The sequence below is a fragment of the Quercus suber genome, unplaced genomic scaffold (assembly GCF_002906115.3).
Source record: "Quercus suber isolate HL8 unplaced genomic scaffold, Cork oak 2.0 scaffold_404, whole genome shotgun sequence".
Classification (NCBI taxonomy): domain Eukaryota; kingdom Viridiplantae; phylum Streptophyta; class Magnoliopsida; order Fagales; family Fagaceae; genus Quercus; species Quercus suber.
The window spans coordinates 67,348-85,445 of NW_027069855.1; the positions used below are offsets into that span (position 1 = coordinate 67,348).

Sequence of the window (18,098 nt, forward strand, 5' to 3'; positions counted from 1 at the left end):
TGAGGACATCTTCTGATTTATAGAAGGGTAATTTGGTAATTTCCCATAGAGTCCAATGGATATATAAATCAATGCTCACGGGTTTTTTCCAAAATGCACCTCAGAGCTCCTTTATGACATTGCATGTTCTCTTCACAAAACCAAAACGCAACTTTTTCCAAAAAGTTATGTTTTATACCTAACCAAATGGGCTTTTTGTATTTGCATTTTCAAAACAGGATTTTTGGGTTAGGAAAGTTGAAACAAACAGGCACTACCTTTTTAGGTTTCCAAACTAGCGTTTTTTTTTTTTTTTTTTTTTTTTTTTTTAAAAAAAAAAAAAAAAAAAAAAAAAAAAAAAAAAAAAAAAAAAAAAAGTCTTTCATCTCTTGATTGAATGAACTTTTAGGGACATTTTTCCCACCTTGTTTTTCTCAGATTAATGATTTTTGGTCATTTTGTTGCACTCTCTAGACTCCTTTCTTACCTTGATGCACTTGCACCTTTTTGTGTTTGATGAATCTTTCCTTTTTTGATGAAATCTCTTTTAGATGAATCTTGTATTCCTCTTGGCATGATGAATTTTGGGCTCTTCAAACTTGATGCACACTTTTTTTTTTCTCTCACATTGATGGAATTTCATTTCTCTTTCCAAGATTGAGTGAAACCTCATTTTTCTTTGATGATCTCTTATCTTTAGTTTAATGAATTCTCTACTTGTCTTTCATGTCTTCTAGGAGAGTTTTATCAATTAGCTTCAAAGCTACAAGTTTGAGTCCTCCTCAACATGAGATTTAAGTATGCATAACTTGATTTTTTCCACCCCCAAGTTTAGATTTTAGTGGGTTCATGCGTATACACCTTTGATGGGCTCATGTGTTGGGCTTAGACTCATTCAAGAAACAAATTGGGCTTCCATTTCTAGTAGAGATCAATCTTAGGCTTTTGGGTTTGAGTTAATTCACAACATACAAGGTTCAAACAATCATGATGGGCTCAAGCGTTGGACTTGAGTCATCATGGTTCAAACAACAGCCAAACAAATGCGTAATGAAATGCAATTTACATGGACCGACCTAAAGGTATGTTTTATGGGTCATTACAACATGGGTAGAAGGTGGGTTAAAGATCCCCACAAGCTAGGACGTTGTACCTTCCTACTTGTGATGCTAGGAGCGACGCGTTGGTCCGAACGGTACAGTTTGTCTCTATGAATCACCATGGCATAACCATGACGATCCTTGTTGTGATGGGTGGTGGGTTCACCGTTGGGTATGTGAGTCTTAGGAAAACCACAATCCACGGCTGATATTACTGGGCTTCTGAGCTAGCACACAAATAAAATAAATTTCATTCAAGCAAATGATGCATGACATGCAATATAATGACATATTAGACATATTATATACAAAAAGTAATAAACAAATAATGACATGGTTGGCCACCATAACTTAATTGAAACTTAGCCCTCAATATCCCCAGTGGAGTCGCCACTATGAGAGACCACGCCCTCAGCCCCTTTTTAGGATGTTTGGCGAAACCCACATGAATGGGTGGAGTCATGTTATTGCCTCTCAAAATTGAGGTTCGACTAGTTATATTTTCCCCTTTAGATTAAGAGTTTTACAATGAAGTCACCACTTATTTAATTATTAGGATAATAAGAAAAGCAAAATTGAAAAATTCCTTATTTTATTAATTTTCAAATGAATTTACATTGATCATAGGAAAATTACATGGTTTTGGTCCTAGATACAATCTAAGATAAAGTACATAGCTTTATTTCCTAATTAAAATCTAAAAATTGAAAATTACAAGGATAAACATTGATCTATCAACCCTTGATCTAAGCTCGGAAGCTATGTTACAAGGTGGGAAAGGTGTTAGGCACCCACCTTGCCTGGTGAAACTGGACTTCTAGAATATGTTGGCCAACATTCATATCACATCATCCAATATGTTTTTCATTAATTTGCATGTTGAATTTATTGTGTGTGCATGTGATAAACCCTAATTCCATTTATTAAGCATTTCATTTAGATTGAAAAATAAATTTTAGTGAATGTGTGTGGATGGTGATATCCTAGATTCAAGGATTTGAAAGAATTATTAAATAAACATGTTTTTCATAATTTTTTATGTGGATTTAAGATTAAAATTAGTGTTATACATGAACATGTGTTGAACAACCAAGAACATGTGAAGAACATATAAGAACCATTAAAAACATTCAAACATATTCAAGGGAATTTGAATGATTACTATCATGCTTTAATCTTAAACTCTCATCATGGTAACACAAAAAAAAAAAAAAAAAATTAGGGAAATGGATTATACCTTCATGCAGATCTATATGGTGGAGGAGGAGACTCTTAAGGGAGGTCCTAAGGGTGGAGGAAAAGAAGAGCTAGGAGAGGGAGAGTGAGTCTCAATCAATACCTTGAGTCTTAGGAAGACCAAGATATGACAAGACTACTCAATTTCACTAGAACTCAAGAGAGGAGAAGATAGGGGGGTTTTTTGCGTGTCTTGGAATGAAAGAGAATGAGGGGTTTATATAATGGTGGAAGAGAAAATATGAATGGAAGGCTAGTTAATGAGGGTTGACAAAGAATCATGAACCTAGACCTCATTTTAACCTTGGAGGAAATCGGGTGCATTAAATGTAGAGATTTGTGGGAGTGAGGAGTAAGCCAAAATTTGGTTTTCTTGTAACTGCTGCAATAGCCTGTAGAGCCAACTTCAAAAAATCATATCTGACTCAATTCTGATCGGATTTGTCTTGTTATTATGCTCAAATTGAATTCTCGGATGTCTAGTTTCTAGGAAATTTAACCTCATTCACAGATTCAAAATATTTTGAGAGATATTGTTGAAATGGTGAGCAGAGATCATTTGTTAGAAAATGGTTTCAGCACGATTAACATTAATAAGTCCCAAATTAGCTCCTAATTAACATTAAATGGCTCCAATTACTTCCATTTCAGAATTAATTGGTTCCAAATTTACTCTAATTAAAAGATAATTGCACAAATTACTCATTGAATAATTAATATTTAACTATCTAATTAATTAAGTGTGTGCAAACTTACCATAAAATTTAGTCCTAACCAATTAAATTATGACACATCATTAATCTAAAATTAGTTATAATTATAACCAATTGGAATCAATTATTCATAATCACATATAGTCGGACTCAATTTGTGATAGTGCATCTCGGCTATTAAAACTTGATTTGACGATAACTTTCAATCTGATGGTCTGATTAGGGCTTATGACTAGTCGATTTAATCATTACAACATCAAGATCGTTTTGGTTAAGTGAGATTAAGGATTTAGTGACCAAAATTAAGATGCATATTCCCAAGGCAAAATTACACTTTTACCCTCCCTGTAAGGTTAAATATGGATTGCAAAATGGGGTGTCAATAGTTCGTTAGCCTAGTAAAATGAATGGAGATCTGACCCGGAGGAAATTAGAACTTGTATTGCACCTATCATCTGGATAAGAGGCATACCACTGAGCAGTGCAGGACATTCAAGGATTACTTGGAATAGCTAGTCAAAGCGGGGCTTCTAAGGGAGTATGTGGTCAACCAAGGAGGAGGTACAATAGGACAGGCATCAGGAAGCCAAGGAAAGGCAATGTCACTTCCCTCAGACATCATTGAAGTTATACATGCCGCATCAATTGGGATTAGCATAAGCCACCAAAGAGGGATACTCAGAATTACTCCTCAGTAAGAACCAGAGATAGTAGGCCGCCCTGGGAAGAAGCCCAAGTCGGGTAAGGAGGAGATAGCTTTTAACAACGACAACCTCGTGGGAACAACTCAACCACATGACAACGTGTTGGTCATGACCCTCCGATTTAGGGGGTTCTTCGTCAAAAGAGTTATGGTTAATCTGGGTAGTGGGCAGAGATCATGTATCTCAATCTGTATAAAGGGTTAGATTTGAAAGATGAGAACCTCACTAAGTATGACACCCCGTTAGTGGGATTTGATGGGAAGATGGTGACGCTAGCGGGGTAGATCAAGCTCTCTATGGTAACAGATGGAAAGGAAGTGATGGTGAATTTCATAGTGGTTCACGCTTTCTTTCCATACATGGCGATCATGGTGCGACCATGGATCCATGCCATGGGGTCATTCCATCCACGCTATATTTGAAGGCGAAGTTCCCTAACAAGTATGGAAAAGTAGTAGTAAGGGGTGATCAAAGTGTAGCTCGGTAATGCTTAGTGGCCACGATTAACCATGAGATCAAGTAGAAAGAACAGATAGAGTCGGACCCATTATAGCAATTACAGAGCCAGGAAGATTCCAATGGGGTTGATAGTGCTGAGGAGTTGGTTGAGGTCTACATCTTGCCCTACATGGATAGGAATTTTTAGATAGGGAAGAGCCTTCCAACCGAGGATCGTGTGAAAGTACTATTGTCATTAGTCCAGAATTTGGATGTTTTTGCATGGAGTCCATATAAGGTGCCTGGCATGGACCCAAAGTTTATAATGCACAAATTGAATGTGGACCCCTTGAATCCCCCTAAGAAGCAAAAGCCGAGACGGTCGGCCAAGCCTCACGAGAAAGCCGTGAAGGAGGAAGTAGATAAGTTAAGCAGGCTAGGGGCATAAAAGAAGTATTCTTCTTAGACTGGTTGGCCAATACTGTGATAGTGAAGAAGAAGAATGGGAAATGAAGGATTTGCATTGACTTTATGGATCTAAACAGAGCATGTCCTAAGGATCCCTTTCTTGTCCTGAAGATTGACCAATTAGTGGACACCACGTACAGCCATCCGAGGATGAGTTTCCTAGACGCCTTCTAGGGATATCACCAGATCTCCCTGACAGCTAAGGACCAGGAGAAATGGTACTTCATTTCTCTAGAAAGTAATTACCATTACACTATGATGCCCTTCGATCTGAAAAATGTCGGGGCGACTTACCAACGAATGGTCACCCAGATGCTTAAGCAGCAGATCAAAAAAATAGTAAAGGTGTATATTGACGACATAGTAGTCAAGAGTAAGAAGTCGAAGGAGCACATGCGATATTTAACTGAGGTATTTAAGATATTAAGGGACCACAGATTGCGCCTCAATGCAGCTAAGTGTGTGTTTAGGGTAGGAGAAATTCCTTGGTTACATGATAACATGTCAAGGTATCAAGGTTAACCCCGACCAGATTAGTGTAATTCAACTACTCAATCCACCTAGGAACTCGTAGGAAGTTAGGAAGCTTATGGGAATGATAGCAGCCCTGAATTGGTTTGTGTCCAAGTCAACCGACGGATGTCGCTCGTTCTTCTAGCTACTAAGGAAATGGAAGGGATTTCGGTAGACTGGAAAGTGTGACAATGCCTTCCAAAGTTTGAAGCTCTACCGAGTCTGACCACCAATTTTATCCAATCTTGAGCCTAGCGAAGACTTGTACATGTATTTGGTCGTATCCGAGTATGCAGTAAGCGTTGTACTAATAAGGGTTCAGGATAGTGTGCAAAAGTTGGTGTATTATGTTAGCAAGACCCTAGCAGACTTAGAGACCTATTATTTACCATTGGAGAAGATAGCTTTGGCATTAATGCATGCCACAAGGAAGCTGCCACACTACTTCCAAGCCCACACGGTGTATGTGCTGACCAAGCACCCCATGCAGTCTTTATTAAGGAGGTTGGACTTTATGGGGAGGATAGCTAAATGGGGTACAAGATTGGGATCCTTTGATGTTAGAAATAAGCCAAGGAATGCAATCAAAGGGCAAGTGTTGGTTGATTTTATGGTCGAATTCACGCTAGCTGGCGGAGATACACACAGGGTTTGCCAAGTGTCAGATTCGAAATGGAGGTTATATTTGGATGGGGCATTTAATGCTTGGGGATCTGGAATAGGAACAATACTGGAGTCACCAAGGGGTATAAGAGTAGAACATTCGCTCAGGCTGGGCTTCCAAGCCTCAAATAATGAAGCAGAGTATGAAGTGTTAATGGTCAGATTTCGAGCAGCAGTGAAGGTAGGAGCTACAAATATAAAAATCTGTTCAGACTCGTATTTGGTGGTGAGTTAGGTTAAAGGGGATTTTGAAGCAAGGGACCTAAGAAAGGCAAATTACCTGAAACTAGTTCGCTCATTGCAAGCACAGTTCGAGTTGGCAAAGGTGACCCAAATCTCTAGGGGTAAACAGCCACACGGACTCCCTGGCACTTTAGCTTCGTCTGTGAGGAGTTCTGTACTCCAAATCATTTCAGTGAAGTCATTGGAATCCTCAAGCATTAATTGCCAAGAGCATTTTCAAGTTGCGACCATAGCCATTTCGCTGAGCTGGATGGATCCCATCACTTCATTCATCTCAGACAGAATCCTACCTGATAAATAGAAGGATGCCAAGAAGATAAGATGGAAATCTACCCGATTTTGGTTGTCAGTTAAGAAGAAGTTGTACCAGAGGTCTTTCAGTGGGCCTTATTTGTCATGCATACACCTTGAAGCTGTGGACAAACTCCTTGCTGAGCTACACAAGGGAGTACGTGGGAGCCATTGTTAAGATTACTTACTGTACTAATTTTACTATTATCAGAATTGATACTAGTTTTACTATTATTTGCTATTGTTACTACTTATGGTTGAGTCAGTTAGTATAGTTGATTGGTTAGTTGATCTGCCAGCTATATAGGAATCAGTTACGAGGGTAGTTAGGAGAATGTATAAGAGGCAAAGTTGTTGTTGTGGAAAAACTAAGCAATAAGAATACTCTCACTCATCTCTTCCATTGTGTAACACTTTCTATCTCTCTTTTTCTCTGTTCTTAGGAGGTTTCAGTTGTCCTTAAATTTAGCTACAAATTTAGGGTGTGGTTCAACAAAACCTTACCATTTGGAATCAGAACATGGTGTTCCTTGGTTACGAGCTTCCATGGCAGAGACCTCGTTCTACTGCTGCAACCAATAAACCTCTTGCTTCACTTCGTAGCACGTCTAATCATCATGTGAAAGAATTACAAGAAATGAGAACTATATAGGAAATCCACATACCTTATATGAGATGAACCAACAATTACCTTCAATTTTATAGAAATTGAGTGCCTCTGTCAAGGTGGGTTGTCTCAATCTCCAAGAATTGGGGAAACTCGTAACCCTAATTCTTCAATGTTGTCTCTTTCTCAGCCTATGAAGTTAGATTTTCTAGGATTTTCTAGTGAAGAGCCTACAAGTTTGGTCTACAAGGTGAACTAGTACTTCAAGTACTAAAATACTCCAGTTGGGGAGAAATTGATGTTGGCTTCGTTCCACATGGAAGGAGAGGCTTTAATCTAGTTTCAAGATAGTGAAGAAACATGGGTGTTTTATGATTAGGAATCATTGATTCAAACTTTGCATGTAAGGTTTGGCTCCACTGCATACGATGATCCAATGGAGACATTGATAAGATTAAGGTAGACAGTATCAGTAGCAATGTATATGGCTCAATTTGAAGTCATATCTAATAGGATCAAGGGCTTATCTTCATCACACAAGCTAAGTTGTTTCCTTGGTGGATTGAAAAATAAAATAAGGCTTCCTTTTAGAATGCTCAATCCCCAATTGCTAAAAGAAGCATTTGGGTTGTCTAGGATTTAGGTGGAATACAATTAGAGCTGCAAGAAGAACTCCAAGATTCAATTGGAACAAGGTAAGCCTTCAATCTTAGATCTGCCTAAAGTTGCTTCTTTGATAGATCCTAAAACTAGGTGCCTATTAAGAGAATTTCACCTGCACAAATAGAGGAAAGAAAGAAAAAAAGATTATGCTATAACTGTGTTGAGAAGTGGACTCTTGGTCATAAGTGCAAGAATGCTATGTTGTTTCTTCTTGATTATATTGAAGTTGTTCATGAAGATAATTTTAGGGTGCAAATTACTGAACTTGATGATGCTAATGGAGTTCTTGATCATGCTTTGCATAATCAGGAGGATGCTAAAATCACTCTTTATGCTTTGAGTGGTACTCCTACTTCTGGTACTATAAGAGTGATGGGAAGGATTAAGCAAAAATCCTTTGTAATCCTTATAGATTTAGGTTGCACACACAACTTCATTGATACAACTCTAGTTTCTCTGTTGCACATTCCTGTGGATACTTCCTAAATTTTAGAACTGAAGGTGGCTAATGGTGATGTGATCAAGACTTAAGGATTATGTGGGAAAGTTCCAATTTTTTTACAAGGGCATGAATTCTTGAGACATTTACATGTGTTTCCAATGGGGGGTTGTGATTTGGTGTTAGGAACTCATTGGATGGGTACCTTAGGAGTTATCCAATGGGACTTTAATTGCGAACTATGAGCTTCTTCTATGGACAAAAATTTATGCTATTACATGGTTGTAGATACTGTATTTTGTTCGCCTTGGATTTGCATGCCAGACCCAGAAATTCCAAAAATATTAACTATTCTCCAAGAGGTCGCGGAAACATCTTGACTGATGTGGGGCAACCCGTTCAGGCATCGAAGCACTCAAAATGCCTTTTCTAGTCAAATTGACCAAAATGCCCCTGATCAACCCTAAGTTGATCGAGAGTCAAACGAGCTCAAAGTCCTCCCAAAATAACATTTTTCATGCTTTTATATCAAACTCGAGCCACTTGAAGATTTTTGTCAACTTTGACCAACGTTGACCAAGTTTGACCCGTAGTTGATCCCCATGGGCACCAGAAATCCTAATTTTTGAATTGTCAGCTTGCTTCCTATGGCCATAACTTTTGATTCAACTATTGGATTTTTGAGTTATTTATCTTTCCAAAAACTAGACATCCATAGCTTTCTAGGGACACTAAGATCAGCTCAATCCGAGTTTAGGAAGACATTAAAAAAGGCCACCAAAATTGGCAGCCCTACAAGGGCTGCTGGGTACTTTTTGTTTTATAAAGTGGCCAAAACATCCTTTTCCAAACCAAATCTAAGATGGGAACGTTTTTGGGCAGTCTTGGAGCGATTTCTGGGTAGTTTTTGGGCAAATTCTCTTTCTCTTCTCTCTCTAATTTCTCTCCCAAACACATCCAAATGCATAAAAACACCTCCAAACACCTTAGATTCTCATCTTTTCTATACAATCTTCAAGGTAGTGTTCTTGCACCCAATCTTCCTCTCCTTGGTGCCATACCATGGATTTAAGGTTTAAGGGTGTGGATGTAGCGTTTTTGCTACAATCCACACCCTTTTTTCTTTGTTGCTTTTCCTACCTTTATATTGCTTAATAATATGCTTTTATCAATTTTCCTAGCATGTTCTTATTTCCTAACACGTTTTATAGCTTTCCTAGCATGTCTATTTGCTTTTTGCCATGATTTATCACTTTGATGTTGCTGGCCTAGCCTTCTTGAGCTAGGATATGTCTACGTTTCATGTTTATGCTTAGATCCACATGATTTTAGGCTCCTTGCCATGTTTATGCTTAGATCTACATGCCTATGTGTTCTTTGCCATGTTCCTATGCTTAGATCTATGTGTTAATGTGCTCCATACCATGCTTGTGTGCTTAGATCTATGTTGGTTGCTATGCCATATGCTACTTTAACTCTTTTTGTCCCTTGATTTCTCTCTTTCTTGCTTTTTGGCCCTTCCAATAGAGTGTAGATCTAGATCCCGTGGTCTAGGCCTACATCCGTACACCTAGGCCTATATTAAAGGGTTTGAATCATTTCCTTTATGCATATTCATGTTTGCTTGCTTGCTTCTATGCTTTATCTACATATTAGCCTCTCTAGATCTAGGCTTTGCCATGCTTTGAGCCCTTTGTGGGCTTGTGTTTGTGTGGTTACATTGGTCCCTTCTAGGGCTAATTGGGTGTAACCACTTGCGAGATATACCTCCGTGGTGTTTGTGTACTTGATTCACATCTTTCTCCACTCCGTGCAATGTTGATATGCTTGCCTTGCTTGCTTTGCACCACTTGTTTGGCTTTCTTTGCTTCTTTGCATCTTTGCACGCTTGCCTACATGTTTATGCATAAGTCTGCGTGTCGTCCGTACTCTAATCCAATGGAACTACGGACACTCGATCCAAACCTACATTTGTCCTCCTAGGACACCCCTTTTCGTTTGATAGCATGTTTGTTTGCCCTTTTGTGTGCTTCACATGTTTGTTTGCCCCTGTTTGGCATCTCTTGCTAGCTTGTCTTTTGGCATGCTTTCCTTCTATTTCTTCCTTCAGTTGCCTATTAGTTTGTGTCCTTATTTGTTGCATGTACACGGATGGAGCGGGGATGCTTGGAGCTAGGGCATGACCTCCTAGGCACAAGCAAAAAAGGGCAAGGACGAAAGCAAAAGGATACATGCCCACAAAGGGCAATTTTCAGTTGATTAAGGGGCCTAGCCCCTCCAGAGTGGTCTTTTCTTTCTCTTTCTCTAAGCCGCTTCTCTAGAGCATGTATTAGGGTCCCCCTCCATGTACTCCTTTTTATTTTCCTGCTCCTTGCTTGGGCCACACTCTCTGGGTATGGCAATGTCTGTTTTACATTTCCTATATCTTGCTAGGCCATACCCTTGGAACGTTGGTAATGTCTGGTTTACTTTCCTGCTCTGTGTGATAGTATTGTGCATGATGTATGTATATCTATATCTGTTTGTACATGGATGATTGTGCACTTTGTATGATGGACTCTCGTGGCTACGTGAGTGAACCTCTCTAGTCATGAGAGCTCTTAACCATGTAGTGTGGGTTTGCGCTCAAGGCAATTGCCATAGGTGCATATTCATGCTATATTGTGTGCCCAATCATCACACTGTGATTGTCTTAATCCATGCCACTAAGTGGCATTGGTTTCCCTATGTATGTGACACACATCAATGTGCTTGATGCTTTAAAGGGCTTCAGCTCGTCACAATATGAGCATGTCAATACGCACTATATACACAAACACGAAACCTTGATGGTGCGTCATAGCGCACCAAACGCAAAACTTTGCCGAATTTTTTCCATGAAAATGGGGCATCCCCATTACCGTATTCTCACATCGAAAGCTTGGTGAGAATAGCGTTTGGCGTGCTATGACGCATTTGAGGTGAAGTGCTGCCAGATTTCTACCTTGAAAATAAGGCGAAATGTTGCAAGATTTTCGCCATGGAAATTTGGCAACGACTTCAAATACACTTGGAAAGCATCAATCGGGACCACGCCTATTCCGAAACCAAAAATCAAAGCATAATACATTTAAAGCCCTGAAAGGCATTGCCAGTAGCTTGTTTTCAATTGCCAAATGTTTGAAAATTATGATTTTACCAAAACAAAGGATCGTCTGTGGACAGGTGTTATGGGGTACCTAACACCTTCCCCCACACAGAACCAGACTTCCGAACTCAAGAATCAAGATTTTTTACCCATCCACATTAGATTAGGAAAAATGACTTTTTTTCTTGGCTTAGGATCGATAATAAAATCAAATAGAATAATGTAACCAATCACAACTTAGTAAAAACTCAATGATTGGTGGCGACTTCACTTACCCTTAGTAATTTCCTTAAAATCGACTCAGATTCCAGTCACACACCTGAGGTATGACATACACCCCTTCCTTCACGTACTATTTGAGCTGGCGCCGCGATGGGTGATCAAGTAGCCGCGAGGCGTCAACAATGGCTTAAGAAGTGCAGAATCTTGTCTGCAAGATGGGAATCAGTTTCTTAAAGAATCAATGAAGAAGGGGTTAGTACTGCACATCTCAGTTCAGTCATAATCACCTTTTACAAACTATTCAGCTTAGTTACTAGTGTAAGTTACTGATTTATTATTGTAATTTGACTCTGTCTTTGCTACTCCTGTCGAGTTGCCACCTTTAAGAGGGCACGAACACTAAATCAACCTTAAGGAGGGAGCTCAAGCCATCTGCCAAAGGCCTTACAGGTACCCCACTACCAAAAGAATGAAATTGAGAAAAAAGTGAAGGAGTTATTGTCTGTTGGTTATATTGGAAACAATTGCAGTCCTTTTACTTCATCTATTCTCTTGGTTAGAAAAGCTGATGGTTCTTGGAGAATGTGTATAGATTATAGAGCTTTGAACTAATAGATCATTAAGGACAAATACCCTATTCATGTCATTGATGAATTGTTGGATGAATTGTATGGAGCCTGTGTTCTCAAAATTGGATTTAAGATCTGGTTATCACTAGATAAGGATGAAGGAGCAAGATATTCCTAAAACTGCATTTAGGACTCATGAAGGTCACTATGAGTTTTTGGTGATGCCTTTTGGCTTAACCAACGCTCCTTCTACCTTCCAATCCTTGATGAATGTTGTCTTTAAGCCATTTTTGAGAAAATTTGTCCTTGTCTTCTTTGATGATATATCGGTGTATAGTAGATCCTTGAGTGATCATATTGGCCATCTTAGACTTGTATTGGAGACTTTACCCAAGCATTAGCTTTATGCTAAGAAATCTAAGTGTATGCTTGCACGTAAGGAGGTGGAGTATTTGGGGCATCTCATTTCAGGTGAGGGGGAAAAAACTGATCCTAGGAAAACTACTGCATGCAACAGTGGCATGTTCATAAGAATGTCAAAGCTTTGAGAGGTTTCCTAGGCCTTACAAGGTACTATAGGAAATTTGTGAAGGGGTATGGGTAGATTGTAGCACCACTAACTGTCCTATTGAAGAAGGATTCTTTTTCTTGGAGCATAGAAGCTTCTTGGGCTTTTTAGTTGCTGAAGGATGCTGTGTCTAATCCACCAATCTTGGCTTTGCCAGATTTCACCAAAGCCTTCACTACGGAATGTGATGCTTCATGATTGGGATTAGGGGCTATTCTGATGCAAGATCATAGACCTATTGCATTCCATAGCCAAGCATTGAAGGGAAGGAATCTTACTATTGCCACTTATGAAAAAGAGTTGTTGGCTCTAGTGGTTGCAAGGAAGAAGTGGAGACCTTATTTACTAGGAAGGCCATTTGTAATAAAAATTGATCACCAAAGTTTGAAGTATTTGTTGGAGCAAAGTGTGGGCACTCCAGCACAACAGAGATGGATTACTAAGCTACTTGGAGTATAAGCAGGGTAGGGAGAATGTGGTGGCTAATGCGTTTTCTAGAAGGCATGGAGATGTGGTTGACACTGCCTGCTTTGCATCAAAACCCCCTGCTAATGCTAATGGCACCTAGTCTGCATCAGCACCCCCTGCTGATACTGTTGGCACTTTATGTATAACTAGCCTCAAACCCGTACGATGAATGGGAAAACTATTAAAATTATACATATAATTGTGTTTTCTCTAATTTATTCAAAATGAGGCACGTGCCTTTAAAAAAAGAAAATATAGGTAAGTGCCTATATAATATAGGTAAGTGCCAATATGCCATAATTTTCATTTTATACAAATTTTTATACTTTGAAATAATTATACATATTAAGCATGCAATACCACCATGTCAAATATAAGTTTGTATAAGAAAGATTAAGGGAGTCAAAACTCAAAAAAACTATTGGTCACATGGCACATCTGACCTTCATCCTCTAAGACAATTATATTAATGACAATGTAGTGTTGAATTGGTACATCAATTTAAGTCTTTGCATAACATCAAGTTTATGTTATTTTCAGTGAACATTTTTTATATGAAACATTAGCTACACCATACCATATAATCCATCTAGATGAGGAAATAGTTTTAATAACGAAAACTCACATCACATCCCAATAAATATAAAACTAATCTGCCTCTCCTAATAAATATAAACTAATCTGATTATGCATGGCATCCACTTCTCACGAATGACAATGATCATTTATTGTATACATTGTATCACTGTATGTACTATGTTGTAGTCTCTTTTTTCACCACAAGACAAGGCAAAGTTAAATCATGGTCCCAAAGTACAATAGAAAGTGGTTTCCAAGCTCTTGGCAGAGTTCTTCCTTTCCCATGGTGACTTATATGCTCCCAAAAGTGTAGAGCTCAAACGCCTTCAAGGGAAAAAAAATCTTATTAATAAATAGAAAAGAAAATTTCCTCTTATTAGATTAAATAATCTCTTTCTCTAGTTTCACCATTCAAAAGTTGAATTTAGTAAAAATGAGTTCATATGCAGTAGTGTGAGCATTTTGGTTGGCATTTGTTTTTGCTAGCAAACATCCATAACTAACACTCATATTTTGCCATTTCATTCATAAATATATTGAGCATACATGACATGCACAAAACATGCTATCGGAATAAATACATATTATGATACAAATTTCAAATATTGAGATCACGAAAGAAATTACACCATATGGTTGCACACATCCTCAATAAATAGTATAAACTCCATGAAATGCAGAGGTAAACTATGTGACTCCCTCAAACAGTGCAATAGGTGGGAAGAATACCAACAGGGTGGAAACTAATACCTACCTTCATTATGTAAGCAAGAGTATTGCAGACAATAACTCCAGGAACCTTGATCTTTTTCTCAATACAAACATACCAATATTCAGAGGAACATTAAACTTTATTGGGTATAGCTAACTAAATAGAGACCAAATCTAACTCTTAATTACCAGTTCAAATTACCCAAAACCATATTAATCCAAATATCCAAAACCAAACCAAATCAAAAGAACTTCTCTAAGTAAAAACCAATTCTACTTGAAATACCTTTATTGAAACCACCCAAAATACCTAAAGCACAACCAAAATACCCAAATATAAATTATTAATGACACCCAAATTTTAAAAATTAAAAAAAAAAAAAAAAAAAACTTTACAGGTAACGATTTCGGCAATCTAACCATGTGTGAAGACTCTGATTTATCTTTCTCTGCTTTATAGTCTCAAATCTCTATATCACTATTTTAAAAGCCCCAAATTTTTCTTGTTTCATTCCAAAATGGTTTTTAATTTCAACAGCTTGTACATCTTTGCGGTTCTGCTTTTCAACAACTGCCATAGAAGGCTTGCAGACAAAAAAAAAAAAAAAAAAAACGGAAGAAAAGAAAAACCAAATAGAATTCAGAGAATGAACATGAAACTGAAATAAGAAGAATGAAGATTCAAAGCCTAAAATAAAAAAAAAAAAAAAAAAAAAAAACGGAAGAAAAGAAAAACCAAATAGAATTCAGAGAATGAACATGAAACTGAAATAAGAAGAATGAAGATTCAAAGCCTAAAATCTTAGTTAAAAACTCAGTTTTGAAATTTACTCTAAAATCTCCTTTAAAAATTCAAAGCCTTGCTTTTAGTATGTTAGCTCCATACAAAGCACCAAATACCTCAAGCAAGAGATATAAGTTAGTTACAACTTCACCTTATCAAAATAAAGCATAAGCATTCCTTATGATTGCCTCAATCTAAACCACACCTGCTAAAGCCATTTGTTAGATGCTACACCAAATGTATCTTTAATAAACATGCTGTCTTGATCAAAGTTCCAGGCATCTCCAAATGGAATGACGCCCAAAGTAAAACCAAATGCTTCCAGTAATATAAATTTAAAAGTTGCACGAAGTTGAACAAATAACAGTAAATCCTCAATTCTCACTATGCAATATAAAATATTTAATGTGGTCAAGAAAACTTTAACTCCCTTTGCAAATGTGGGTATTAGCCTCTCCTTTTTCTTGAGGTCTTTCACCTGCTCCAATACCATGTTTCATCACCGAGTCCCTTCACTCTCTCATTTTTATTAATGCTACCCGCCATGTTGCTGATTATCAACAAAAACACTATTTGAGCTTGAAATATTTTATAGACAACATTGGCTTCTTTTTAAAAGTAATTTACTGGTTCCTAAGATATAATAACAGAGAATATAGGCATTGCAAACCCAATTTTTTGGAAGGAAGGAGACTTGGGACAATTGACACAAATCATGATTTTTTTGAAACATCTAGAAGATGTATTTAACTTGTCACCCACAAAACCAGTAGACTAACCCACCACAACCCCTAAATTATGAAATGCAAAAAGATTAAAGAAAAAAATTGAAGAACAGTTGGACATCAAAGAAGAAAAGGAATAGGAGGAAGAGAGAGAGAGTGAGAGAGAGCACCACTAACAACACATTCAAAGTATAACAAAACAAAGAATAACAGTTATATCAACTTTCTTGTCTTACACAACAGCAAGCATCACAATTTGTTTTAAAGATTCTCATGCCCAAACATTTTCTTATGTTGAGTTTAATCATAGTTATCTACGAAACTAATGAAGATTCTTTGCCTCCCTCATTCAATATATGAATGACTTATATAATCTCTCTAATGGACTATTTCAGGTTATCAAATCTTCTACCTTTAATGACTAAGTTGAAATCACGTCTGTAAAACATTTGAAATCTAAAGCCATATTATAGTAAAACTGGTATTGTACACTATAAATAAAAAAGCAAATATCTACAAACATTTTGATAGAAAACCCTAAAAGCCAAAACAAAAATGAATCAAATCTAAACCTACCCAACAAAAAAACTCAATTAAAAGTAACATCTCATACCCAAATCTAAAAAATGGAAAAAGAGAAAATTTACCAGTGCCGGTTCCGACGATTCGGGTGGTTGATCCTAACGGTTTCTTTTTGTGCTTGCTGTTCCGATGGTCTAAGTCTGGCTAGGGCAAAATCCCTAATGTTACCACCAAAAAAAAATAATAGAGGGATAATTTGAAACCAAAGCATCCAAAGAAAGAGAATCAACCCATCTAAATTTTTTTAAAAGGTTAAAAGAAGAACCCTAGAAAATTAAGTAAAGGGCACTGTCTATTTTGAATTCAAAAACATGGAAACTGAAGATTTAATATTTTAATTCGAATAGGAAAAGCAACGGTAAGGAGTTTCAATCTTTCAAACTACAAAAACAGTATTTGAAGAGGAAGGGAATACGTTGACCTTCAATACAAAAAAACAGAGACCATACTGGTGGAGGGTACAGAGGTCTGATGGTGGCAAAACATGACTTTCTTCTCAGATTTTTCTCTCTCCACCATCTACGATAGACCGAAGTTCTTTCTCTATCGTTCTCTTTCTTGGTTCTTCTTTTCATTCTGCAATGTATTTGTTTCGGGAAATATGGCGGGTTTGGGGGTTTTTTACTTTTTGGATAAGCAGGTTTGGGTATTTATATAAACATTTAATGAGTAGGCGTCTCCGAAATGCAGCATACGGTATTTTAATGGAAAAATTGTAAACCTCCTAAAAGCTTCTGCTATTATATATAGTATTAGATTAGATTAGATTTCTTTTCCCACTCCTACCTATCTACTAATCTTAAATCTAGCTATACCACCGATTCAAGTATTTAGGAAATTATTTAGGCCATTCAATTAGGAAATAATGTTCCAAAGGGGTTTACTCTTTGCAATGGTATGCTATTCTACAGGGGCAGGTTGTAATTGGGTGATTCTAGTGGTGACTTGAAGACAGTGATGGTCATTCAGGTTATTTGAAAACTCTTTATAGAAATCAGAATGATTTTCATTGGTCTAGTTTGAGGAAGGATTTGAAACAGTATGTTAAGGAGTGTGATGTCTGCCTGCAGCTCAAGAATGAGACTTGCCATCCTGCTAGGTTGTTGCAGCCATTGCCCATTCCAAAAAAGCTTGGGCTGGATGTGAGCATGAACTTTATTGAAGGTTTACCAAAGTCTCAAATGAAAAATGTGGTGTTTGTGGTTGTGGATAGACTAACTATGTATACTCATTTTATCCATCTTTCTTATCCTTATACTGCTACTAAGATTGCCAACCTTTACATGCAATTTGTTTTCAAATTACATGGTATGCCTTCTACTATTGTAAGTGATAGGGATCCTATTTTCACATCACATTTTTGGAAAAATTTGATGAGGTTGCAAGGTGTGGCACTAGCAATGTCTTCCTCTTATCACCCCCAAACTGATAGGCAAACTGAGGTGGTCAATAAGAGTTTGGAGCATTACTTAAGGGCTTTCGCAGCTAATAAACTAAACACTTGGATTGAGTGGCTTCCCTTAGCTAAGTTTTGGATCAATATGAATTTCCATACTTCCATTAAGCTCACACCCTTTGAGGCCCTTTATGGTTATCCTCCTCCTAGAGTTTTGGACTACGTGGCAGGTACTACTAAAGTGGGAGCTGTGGACTTGATGTTAAGGAATAGGCTGTAGCTATTGGCTTTACTCAAACAAAACCTTTGT

General features: G+C 37.6%; 1 long non-coding RNA gene across 1 annotated transcript; it reads right to left on the reverse strand.

Moving 5' to 3' along the window:
- Positions 1-13,671: 13,671 nt before the first annotated feature.
- LOC111984879 (uncharacterized) lies at positions 13,672-17,365 on the reverse strand. The gene is made up of 3 exons (XR_002879966.2): positions 16,458-17,365; positions 15,237-15,635; positions 13,672-13,914 (listed from the first exon to the last, which is right to left on the reverse strand). It is a non-coding gene; the product is annotated as an uncharacterized LOC111984879 (long non-coding RNA).
- Between the last annotated feature and the right edge of the window lie 733 nt (positions 17,366-18,098).